Source organism: Rhineura floridana, chromosome 5 (assembly GCF_030035675.1).
Source record: "Rhineura floridana isolate rRhiFlo1 chromosome 5, rRhiFlo1.hap2, whole genome shotgun sequence".
Classification (NCBI taxonomy): Eukaryota; Metazoa; Chordata; class Lepidosauria; order Squamata; family Rhineuridae; genus Rhineura; species Rhineura floridana.
Window position 1 is genome coordinate 25761377 of NC_084484.1, and position 12376 is coordinate 25773752.

Genomic DNA, 12376 nt, shown 5'->3' on the forward strand with positions numbered 1-12376 from the left:
ATGGCGCCGTAGCCTAACACACACCCGAATATAGGCAAGCGTGTGGTTAATAGGCCAACCCGTGCACCCCTCCTTCCTCTCATATTGTGTGAATGACGAGTATGAATAGCCTGCATGCCTGCCATGAACCAAGACAGTGGCGGGGGGGGCCCTTAGGGAAGCCCCCGCCACCACCTTGGGTGATGGCAGGCATGCACACACAGCATTCACATTGAGGGGAATGATAGGTGGGGCATGTGGGCAGGCTCATTAAAGCCTGTGCTGTCTATATTGGGGAGGTGCCTGGGAGCTCCCTCTCCACGATCTGTGGTAGGGTTGGGTTGCAGGACCCAATGCTGCTGTGGATCACAGAATAGGAGCACCACCTTCCCAACCTAAGGAGGGGCCCTTTAGGGGCCCTCGGCCAGGGCCCAACCTGGCTCCCCCTGGTGCCAGCCCTGCCTATCGGTGATCACACAGCTACATAGCTACGTTTGACAACATGGATGACATCACTGAGGCAACTGAAACCATTTGAGTGAAAAAGAGAAGACATAAACGTTCACTTACTTAGCAAGAAATTTTAAAAAAATCCTTCATAGTTCTAGCATCAGAAAGGAGTATATCTAAAAAAGACAAGGTAAGCTGTTAACACAAAAAAACTGACTTGCAAAAAAAGATGAAACGAATAAATCAGAAAAAAGCAATCCATAAAGATACATGCTGTCATCATAAAGTTCTGAAGTTGACAGAGCCATTTCCATACATCCTGCATTAAAAATCTAAAACTAAACTTGCCCTTCACTTTGAAGTGTATTCTGAAGCAGTTTCAATAGAAAACACATTCAACGACAATGTCTCTTGTTAGTGAGCCTCCACAAGTTTCGCATACATACATTCTAGGAGTCTCATGAATTGGGACCTTTAGACCCTGGCAACAGTGCATCTTGGCAGATTTATCCAGTAACTTGCACTCACTCAGGTTTTAATACAGGGATAATGTTTATTGAACACACACACAGGATCAATATACACATGTTTAACAGTTCAACAGGGAATAGATCGGCAACAATATGCATCTCTTTCATTTTTGAGAATTAGCTAATTAATTCTAACCATGGATGGGTAGGTGTAAGGCAGTGTGTGGTTTGAGAGGGAAAGTGTGCCGCTGCTGAGAAAGGCAAGCTAGTCCGCTCGCGCACGTGTTCTGTCTGTCTGTCTGTCTGTCTGTCTGTCTGTCTGTCTGTCTGTCTGTCTGTCTGTCTGTCTGTCTGTCTGTCTGTCTGTCTGTCTGTCTGTCTGTCTGTCTGTCTGTCTGTCTGTCTGTCTGTCTGTCTGTCTGTCTGTCTGTCTGTCTGTCAGGAAGAGAGGGCAGGTGCAGAAGCTACAATTTGTAGGGAAAGGACCAGTTAGAGAGCAGAAGTTGTCATTCCTGCCCTGATGGGCAATAAAACCAGGGCACATTGAAACATCTAGGTTAGGCAGGAAACAGCAGGGCAAACAGGCAAATAGTAGCCTGGAAAAGGACTTTTCAACCAGGAACAAGGATCTCTACTACAGTGAGCAGGGATCAGAGAAGCAGGAACTAAAGTAGAGCCTGGAAAGGGACTTTTTAGCAGCTGCAGCAAGCTGGGACCCAGAGGAGCAAGAACCAGCGAGACTGAATGAAAAGAAGGGGAAGCTAACGGAGTCAGACCCAGGCTCCAGCTGGTAGCATGAGTGATTTTCAGTGAGTGGATTCAGTGAGATTTCAGGCAGGAAGTGGAACCTAGCAAATGAGGGGGAAATGCCCATGAAGCTTTGAGTTTATACAGCTTTCAGGACAATCCTTCAGAGCAAATTCCAAAACTGATAGGATGTAGGACTGCAGAATCCCAGGGCAGCCTTTCCTATCTCTATTATAGCTCTGCACAGACTTTTCTTATGCAGATGCCAGTGGTGTTAGTCACGCTTTTAACTGGCAGATTTTAGTCTCTTGAGTACTGGCCAATCTCCTGAGGGGCATCTTATTGTAATACTGATTAGATTGCATTGCCCAAAGGTACACTGCGTATACATGATTTGTACCACCACTTCCATTAAGAGGATCCATGTAATTATTTTTATATCTTTCTCATGATGTTACTGGTCTCCCTGCCTTCCAAAGGAAACTACACTGAAGCCACTTTTAAAACCATATAGGCCAGTGGTTCCCATATTCCCCCTCCATGGACCAAATGAAAATGGCTGAGGGTCTTGGTTTTTCTGCCTGTTGTAGCAATTATAATACGCTACTAGATGCTGTATGATTTTTAATTGTGTTTCTTACAGACACACCACGAACCACCTGAACGAAGCTTGCACAGACCACTGGCAGTTTGGGAACCCCTGATATAGGCAGTACTGGAGTAGAGTATTTCCCAGGCTCTTGTCGCTAGCAGCTTGCCAACACTCTCAGCACCGAGAGACATCATCTTCCTATTGAAACTGCTCCAAAACGCACTTAAAAGCAAAGGCCGTGCCTTTACCTGCCTCCCATCCAACATCAAATATGATGTCAAGGATAGGGCTGGTGGGTGTGGTTTGGGCAAAATGGCCTTGCAAGCCAAATTAAAACTCCTTCCAGGCCTAATTAGGGTGATGGGCCAGATATTCCTCACCCCTACACTCAAGGAATATTTTGATTATCACATACTTCCAAAATTGTATAACACTCTCAGCTTTTAACAGTACCTTCCTTCTAAAGTCTCTGAAAATGAGCCACTATTCTGCTACACATCAAAATAAGTTGTTCTTGGAAATTAACACATCACATGAAACTGTAATATAAAGAGTAGAACTGATTAAGCCGACTCATACCCTGAAGAAAGCAGTTCCTTCCCAACTAAAGTTAGGTGGCTTAATAAACCAAGAGTGTTTTGCAATTACATGGTCTTTCCTTCCTTACTTGGACCACAAGCAATAAAACCTTCACATTTATGTAGTAACTGAACAGATATTTTTATAAGGCAGTAAATTGGAAGAGGAAGACAAAACTGATCTCGGCAGCTTTAGACTATGCCTCCTGCAAAGTGTCAACATTTATTTCAGAACATACTCATCTACATCAAAGTAGTATTATCTAAGACAGGGTGAACAATTTTATTATTTTCAAGAAAATATGCCCTTCCAGAGAACAGACAGAGTAGGAAGCAGGCCATCAAGTATATAGGACACCATCCATTGTCGAGAAAAAAACCCTTCACAATAATGGTTTTTGGGGTGTATTTTCTACCTCAGTGAGATTTCCAATGTATGGTGGGCTGATATTTTGACCCCAGATAACATCTGTATCTGTTGGGTCAGAAGAAGAGTGTCTGACAATACTCAAAACACACAGAGCCAAAACATACTTATTCAAAAGGAGGCAGAATGTTGCTCTTTCTTGACCTGTCCCTGACCATTTTTCTATGAAAGCACAATGGGGTGTTTTTACCACCATAATCCACTAATATTGTTGGGGGGTGGTAAATATAACACAATGAATTTCTGGGACATTTTATGTCACAGGTGGTTTTTTGTTTTGGTTTTAGTTCCATAAGGGAAACAGTAAGTAGTAACTGGCTGAAATTTTGGGATGTTGTGTGAGTGAGAATTTGCGACAATGGTGTAGAAATGCTACCCTGTAGGTCTACTTACCTCGGCACAGTCATAAACCAAAATGAAGACAACAGTGAAGAAATCAGAAGAAGGCTAGGACTGGGGAGGGCAGCTATGAGAGAACTAGAAAAGGTCCTCAAATGCAAAGATGTATCACTGAACACTAAAGTCAGGATCATTCAGACCATGGTATTCTCGGTCTTTATGTATGGATGTGAAAGATGGACAGTGAAAAAAGTGGATAAGAGAAAAATCAACTCATCTGAAATGTGGTGTTGGAGGAGAGCTTTGCTCATACCATGGACTGCGAAAAAGAGAAATAACTGTGTGTCAGAAGAAATTAAACCAGAACTGTCACTAGAAGCTAAAATGATGAAACTGAGGTTATCATACTTTGGACACATCATGAAAAGACATGATTCACTAGAAAAGACAGTAATACTGAGAAAAACAGAAGGGAGTAGAAAAATAGGAAGACCAAACAAGAGATGGATTGATTCCATAAAGGAAGCCACAGACCTGAACTTTCAAGATCTGAACAGGGTGGTTCATGACAGATGCTCTTGGAGGTCACTGATTCATAGGGTTGCCATAAGTCATAATCGACTTGAAGGCACATAACAAGAACAAGGTCTACTTATGTGTAAACAGCACAATGAAAGCTGCCCTTGGAGTAGGTTTTTGCATGAACTGTGCGTTTACAACAGCCTGATATGTCGCATTAAGCAAGTTAAACTTTTCCTATTACTTTGGATCCCAGACCTACTTTAGGTAAAGTCTAAGACTCCCACATGTCCACCCTTTTGAATAGCAGGTCTCTGTGCCACAGAGTTAAGTGCTTCTGTTAATTTTCTAGAGTTTCGTAAGTGGTCCATGCTGTGTAGGATTGGTTGCGGAAGAGGGAGAGGATATTGTTTGAGAAAAAGAAGCCCCAAACCTCCTAGGACATGCAAAGCTACTTGGCAAGCTCTATGGATCCTGGCATTTACCCATGCCAAGAAAAGTAAAGTCTTGCTGCATCTTAAAACTAAACAAATGTAATGTGGCATAAGCTTTCATAGACTACAATCTACTTCTATTAGACGCATGGCAGGAAGCCCATCAGCTGCCATATTTCTAGAACAAAGAGTCCTGAAGCATCTTGAAGTTTAACAAATATACTGTGGTGGCATATGCTTAGATGGACCAGTGTTCACTCATTAAGAGAGAGAGTATCCCTCCCAAGGGCAGATGATTTTCTTTTCTAAAATTTGTGAAATAAAATAAAGCAACAAAGCTAATCTTTTCAAAAGATTATATGGTTATTATTATTAATTATATTTGTTAGTCACTTTTCCAAAATGTAACTCAAAGTGACTTACAAAATGCAACGTGCCCACTGCTAAACACAAATTAACACAGAATTCAAACAATATGTATGCAAGATCCAGACAGCATAAGTGACCACTCCACAAAATAAGAATAGGGTGAATAGTCTATTGTGTTTAAAGAGACACAATTATTTTTGGTAGTGAAGTAGCCATTTCTAGTCTCTATTCAAACCAAGTCACACAATGTCAGTCTGCTAATAAAATCTAACTTGGCAACTTTACATTTTTAAAACTTTTTGCAACTTTAAAATTTGCTACAGAAATTGTCTTGGGAAATTGAAATGCTCCCATACTGCTTTCAAACATTTTGGTGCCTCTGCCATGGTACATTTGTTAGACTTTAACAATACTAAACCTGCTTTTGCTAAAACAGACTTAGAAATACCAGAAGGGAGCTCTTTTGTGCGTCAGCTTGCTGTTAAAGGCACAAAAGCAGAAAGAAGTTTGACAACTTTATTGTATTCCTTATATAGGAATATAGCAAACAAGTAATTCATTTTAAGTTGCTGGTGGTAGCTTGTACAGTGTTCAAGAAACTGGATTTTATTTTGTTATCAATTACCCGTAGCAGTATGAGATATACAATTAGAACTATATATACCTTTTCGAAGCATAGTCTCATGCTCCGTTTCTTAACTGCCTTCAATCTCTTTGGAGAAATAGCTGGGATAGTCATTTAAAAAATAAAATAAACAATTTTTATATAAACAAGCTTATAACATACAACTAGCATAATACAATGTTCAGTCGGCCTTGACTCAGACAATGCTAGTTGTTGTAGGCTGCAGTTGCAGTCGGTTTTTCCCTGCCCTTTTGAAAATGTAAATAGGGAATGAGCTGATCTCTGAACCTAAAATATATAGTATTGTCTGGAACATGCAGACCAAGTTTGATTCCTGTCAGTCTTCAGAATGGTGTCCTGACCATACACAATTTGATTCAAATTTCTTTATGCTCAAGGGTTAACATAACAAAGAAACAAAAATGTTTCTTGAGCTAGTCAAACCAAAGGCATCACTTTGCTAAGCCAACCATACTTAAAGACTTTTATATAGCGATTTTTGTAAACGTTCAAAGCACATTATATGCAATATCTCAGCAGTACTTACAAGTATCCTAAAAAAGGTAAGTCAGTATCATTGCCCATTACAGGACACAGGATGAAGCTGTAAGGTGACAGCTCAGCCAATGCTACCCAATGCATCACAGAATTAAGATGTGAACCTAGGATTTTCTCACTTAGTCTTATCTGCCACATGATATTCATCTAGCACAACAACCAAGACCCACTTCACACTATGTCAGGAGAGATGATATGACTGTACCACTTTCAAACAAATTGAAGGGAAGCATAGGGTTATACAGGAGAGAAGATTCTTTCTATACATTCAGATTACCATATCAACAAGAAATCTAAGCTAATAATCTCCCCTCTTCCCCCCCTCCCTGAACATTTAGTGCATAGTTTGTTTTTAATGTGGAGGAAGAGTCAGTCGCGCAAGACTCCTGCCAACAGTTACATAATTGAAAAACAATATGCAGTCTACTGTTAATTTCAAGTTGGTCCTCAGCTGAAATATTAACATAGGCTTCCTATATATACATGATTCAACTGAATGCAAGGGGATTATACAGGTCTAACCATTTAAAAAACTTAGACCACCTTATGCTCAAAGGGGTTATAGCCATGAGTTTTATCAGCACACATTATTTGAATGAGTGCCTAACATGATGACATACTGATTCCACTACTACTAAAAGTGCTACAGGCATTAAGCAAACAATTAAAAGTGCTACAGACATTAAGCAAACATTGGGATACACAGCGGATGTGAAAATACTGCCTGTGACTAAAGGATACAAGTCATCAACACATGAAAGTTACCATAGAGTCATGCCACTGACACAAAGGCACACTGCCCTGGAAGAGTCCCTTATGCTTTCTATATTCACATTTCTCTCCTTCCCCAGCATCTAAACGAAGAGAAGAATGACAAAGAGCTACAACTTCATGTGTGTCTGTTTTCATAAATCCTAGATCTCTGGTGTTTCAAGACTTGGTTACTAACAAATGCTTGTGTATTATACTAATGCATGTTTGAAGACTGTTACAGTTTAGAGCAGTGGTGCTCAAAGCAAATTCAGAGGAAGCTTTGTTATTGAGGAACCCTGGATAAGACCAGGAGCAGCAGGGAAAGTTCTCAAAGAGAAAGCTTGTCCTCCGTTATTGATCGTTCCCTAAATGAGCCACTCTAACAGTCCATACAGTGTGATGGCGAGCCCTGATAAGCCAGACCAGTACATTACACTGCATAAGTGGAATGTATACTTAGAACACACACCAGAACCCAAAGCAGGATGTAGGAGTTTGGTCTCACTTGTACTGGAGTCAGGTTTACATACAGGAGCCACGTTTATGTACTAAGAGTTTGCCAAAGCTGAAAGATTTTTTTTTGGGGGGGGGGACAAAAAAAAGCACTACAAAGAGTTACCATTCAAGCAGCTACAACATTTCTGTCACTAACGATGAAGAAACAGGTCATCACAAAACTTGCTTGGATTCCACTCATTCATAAGGGAAAAGCAGAAAGGCTTAGCTTTATATTCAGTTGTGATTCTTTTTCAAGTTTGATCATGTTACTTCCACTGAAATGAGTATTAGTTAAATATTGCCAGAATTTAGACCCAAACCTTTACATTACTATCTACCACATCAGCCACTTAAAAGGTACTATTTACATATTACAAACAAGGAGATCCATCTGCAGTAGTTTCCAAAAATGTGACAAGTTTCCTTTGCCTCTCAAAAAATGCCCTTGGCTAAGCTTATTTGTCAGAAATCATTCCAAGGCAACACCAAAAGAAACCATACAATAAAAACTTACTTTAGCCAAATACCTTCTTCTGTATCTGACATATTAGAAAAACCATGAGGCAAAAGATGTTCTATCTGAAGTATATTAAGTCAGAGCACACCTTAAGATTTGCTACTGTTGAAGAATAGTATTATGAAATAGAGCTTAGAAACAAGACAAGCCTTTAAACCTTATGGGGAGCTTGGTAGTCCAGCTCTTAAGCATCAGTATAAATGAACCAATTAAACATCATACTAGGGTTGCCAAATGTGTCAGTAAACAAGCCTAGTTGCTCCTCTACTTTTGCAAGCAACATGATGTCCAGAAATCAACAGGTAAAGTTTTTCTCAGCACAGGATGAAACATCATCGCTGACTGCTGCACATCAAGCTATTGGTAAAGGCACAGCTACAAACGGCAGGGAGAAAATATTGATTGCTGATTCTATCAGCCCACTCCAACTCTGGCAACCCAAACCAAGGAACATTGACTCAAAAGAAACTTCCAGTGAGTTCAGAAGGGCTTACTCCCAAGTTGATATACAGAGGACTGCACTTTGCTGATTATCATTTTCTCTTTTTCAGCAAATGGAGTTTTACTACATCCGAAGGAGAACCAAACATACACTAATCTCTGGATTTTTAACTTGACTTCCAGACATTCTAAAATTAATTGTTATCTTATGTTTTTTGTTTCAAATATAAGGCAGAGTAGTTTTGTTGTAGAGTCAAACAGAGTATTTCTACTTTTTAAAAACAGGCCCTGGATTGATCCTTTTTATTTTCAAATACACAGTTTATCCAAAGCTACCATGTAGCACACCACATCCTGCCTGGATCCTTGAAATATAGAAGCCCTCTGTTTTTTAGACCATTGTTCCTACATGTAAATCATTGCCTTAATTAGTACTGCCAAGAGAAAGTTAATTCTTAATCCCAATGGGCCCATTAAATCCCATTACATGGTGTCTTTCAGGTGTCCCTCTCAGTAAAGTTTATCCTACATAGTTCTCAGGTTTGTCTGTTTGCTTGTTTGTTTATTATTTGATTTATATCCCACCCTTCCTCCCAGCAGGAGCCCAGGGTGGCAAACAAAAGCACTAAAAACATTTTAAAACATCACAAAAACAGACATTAAAATACATTAAAACTTTGAAAACATTTTTAAAAGCTTTGAAGACATTTTTTTTAAAAAGCTTAAAAAACTTTTTTAAAAAGGGTTAAAATCATATTAAAAATCAATTCAAACACAGAAGCAGACTGGGATAAGGTCTCAACTTAAAAGGCTTGTTAAAAGAGGAAGGTCTTCAGTAGGTGCCGAAAAGATAACAGAGCCTGTCTAATATTTAAGGGGAGGGAGTTCTACAGGGTAGATTTCCTATGTTGTGCAGAACTGACCTCCTGATAAGATGGTATCTGCAGGAGGCCTTCACCTGCAGAGTGCAGTGATTGACTGGGTATATAAGGGATAAGACAGTCTTTCAGCTATACTGGTCCCAAACTGTTATAGGGCTTTGTACACCAAAACTAGAACCTTGAACTCGGGCTGGTAGCAAATGGGCAGCCAGTGCAATTCTTTCAACAGCAAGGTGACATGTTGGCAATACCCTGCCCCAATGAGCAGTCTCACCACCACATTTTGCACCACCTGCAGCTTCCGGACAAACCTCAAGGGCAGCCCACATAGAGTGAATTACAGTAATCCAGCCTGGAGGTTACCAGTGCGTGGACAACTGTGGTCAGGCTATCCCTGTCCAGAAATGGCTGCAGCTGTCTTATTAGCCGAAGCTGGTAAAAGGCACTCCTAGCCACTGAGGTCACCTGGGACAGCCTTTCCCAACCAGTGTGCCTCCAGATGTTGTTGGACTACAACTCCCATCTTCGTGACCATTGGCAATGCTAGCTGAGGCTGATGAGAGTTGTGGTCCAACAACATCTGGAGGCACACTGGTTGGGAAAGGCTGATCTAGGAGCACCCCCAGACTACGGACCTGCTCTTTCAGAGGGAGTACAACCCCATCCAAAGCAGGCAACTGACCAATTACCTGAACTCGGAAACCACCAACCCACAGTGCCTCTGTCTTGCTAAGATTCAGACTCAGTTTATTGGCCCTCATCCAGCCCACCACCGAGTCAAGGCAGCGGTCAAGGGCATGCATGGCCTCTCCCGTGCACCTCTTTACTCATTGTTTTTGCATCACTGCCCATCGGCCTGCCTACTATATCAGTTTGAGCCCTAACAAATTCGCTACCCCAAATTAAGGCACAATCTGTATTACTAGAAGTATCTTCTTAATCTAAAACAAAACGCAAACAAAAGCAGCCACCAAACAGGGTCAGTACAAAAGGCTGAACTATAGAGACATACATCAAAGCCCTACTCACTAAAGTTAAGGTTGCCACTCTTTTTTCCTGAGCCATACTTTAACAGCAATGTGACACACAGAGATTATTCCACCCATTCAATTTCTGTTTGTTAGGCTGCAGTTAAACTTATAGGAGTAAGGTTGGGGAGAAGTGGGGAGGTTTACTTTAGTAAGGATTTGAATATACCTCCCTGGTTCAACATTTTGAACTAATCTTGTTCATACGTATTTTTACTGGGTCACAATCTTTCACCAGGTTGTTGTGAAGATAAAGTGGGATAATCGCATTCTTACAACCCTAAGATTCTAGGAGAAAGGGAAGGGCACTGGAATGCTTTTGAAATATTATCTAATCTCTGCTCGTATGTGGTATTTTCAGAGAGCAAAGGACAAGCTACAGGTGTCAGGCTAATACATATAATAATCTCCAAATATTCTTTTTTTAAAACTGCTTCCAGGTAGAAACATTAAGATAAAAAGAAGAGAGGGAAGGAGTAGCACTTGTTCCCAGCCACTGTTTCTCCATTCTGTATCACCTGTCATACCTCTCCCTGAAAGGGTTCAAAACGTGTCTGCAAGGTCAAACTAATGTACAGCAGTTTTTTCAGGCCTGACCTGAATTCCCAAGGCCAGCCCAAAAAACTTTGCTGTCTGAGGCAAAGGACAAGATGGTACCCCTCATTCTATGCACAGAAGTCTAGTGGATAAGCAGAGAAATCTTACTTCAATACTGGTGTTGGGATAGCCTCCTCCCTTGCACCTGAAAACAGCATATTAGTTTAGGGGGTCCAGGGCAGGCCATGAGGCACACAGCTCTGTCCCCCAAAGAGAGTAAGAACGGCCAGAGCTGTCTCACAGTTGCACCATCTCCTATCTGAGGAGGTCACCTCGGATTGCCTGAGAATCCCATGTGTGAGGAATAGGGCCATTAGGTGTGTATTGCCTTTTTTATTTGCAAATGTCTGTTTTTTGATCCAGTAATTTGGAATCCTACCAGTTTTTAATATCACAGAAACATACTAGTAGTGATATTAAAGGTGTAGGATCAAATCCAATTTTTGATTATGCAAATTTGACTTGTGTGGTTTTTAAAATCAGTCTAATATTGAGAAATGCTAATAGATTCATAGGTCCAACTAGCATCAGATGCAAGTAGACGTTAGAGAACAAAAACACAAGCTGTTATGTCATTCAGGGGTCGAGGTCCACTCGGCCTTCCATCCATCTGTGGTCGGTAAAATGAGTACCTGGCATATGCTGGGGGGTAAAGAAAGGTCAGGGAAGGAACTGGCAATCCCACCCCATATATACGGTCTGCCTAGTAAACGTCGCAAGACATCACCCTAAGAGTCGGAAACGACTCGCACTATAAGTGCGGGGACACCTTTACCTTTTTTTTTACAATATATATATATTTTATGTTTTTCTTTATTTTCTTCCCCCTTGGACTGGCACATTGGTCATCTGGATTAATTAATATCCCTTGATAGTCCTTTGTAAATTATTATTAATAATGCTGAGGTCATAATCCTAAACCCACTGAACACATATGTACATGAGTGCCTAGCATGGCCCTTGTTCTTTGGTGATGGTGGAAAAAAACCTTGTAACTGCAGTTTCTCTTTCTTTTGGCCAGTGATCCTTTTGTATCACAAGTTTGTGCAAAATTCCCTGCCAAAAATTATGTCCAAAAATGTCACAAGGACATAGTTATGAGTGATTCTCCCATGAATAGTCAGATCCTACACAAGCTCTTGTACCATAATAGTTGCATAGGTAACTTCAGCAGTACACCTGCTAGAATCCCCTCTTTTAAGCAACAATTAAAGGTGAAAGGATGTTGACCTCTTTTTCACTTGCCCATCCTACACATGGCTGCACATTGACTGAAAGCTAGTATCCGATTCAAATCTCATTCTTCTGGAAACTCACAAGACAATCTTTAGCGAGCCGCTGTTTATCTCCCTTTCTTAGCCCCACCCCCTCACCTGCATTGACAGGATTGTTGCAAAGATTGCTGAGATAATGTATGTGAAATAGGTGGCTAGATGCAAAAAAAAAAGGACAGGGCTGCACCTTTAATAGTTGTGTAGCTGAAGGGATTTAAGTTGTTTTTTGAAGATTTTTAAATATGTATTTAAAGATGTTTTATTTAAAGATGTTTTAGAGGGCAGGATATAAATTAAACA

At 40.7% G+C, this 12376-nt stretch overlaps 1 protein-coding gene across 9 annotated transcripts in view; it reads right to left on the reverse strand.

Annotated features, from left to right (window-relative positions):
- TBC1D4 (TBC1 domain family member 4) overlaps positions 1–12376 on the reverse strand; it is a 130396-nt gene that overhangs the window by 96322 nt on the left and 21698 nt on the right. Inside the window, exon 1 of one of the 9 annotated variants that reach the window (XM_061629999.1) lies at positions 7853–7923. The exons of the other annotated variants lie outside the window; for them this stretch is intronic. The gene's annotated coding sequence lies outside the window, so the exon portion shown is untranslated. Of the gene's footprint in view, positions 1–7852; positions 7924–12376 lie in introns of those variants that run through there. 9 annotated transcript variants of the gene reach the window in all.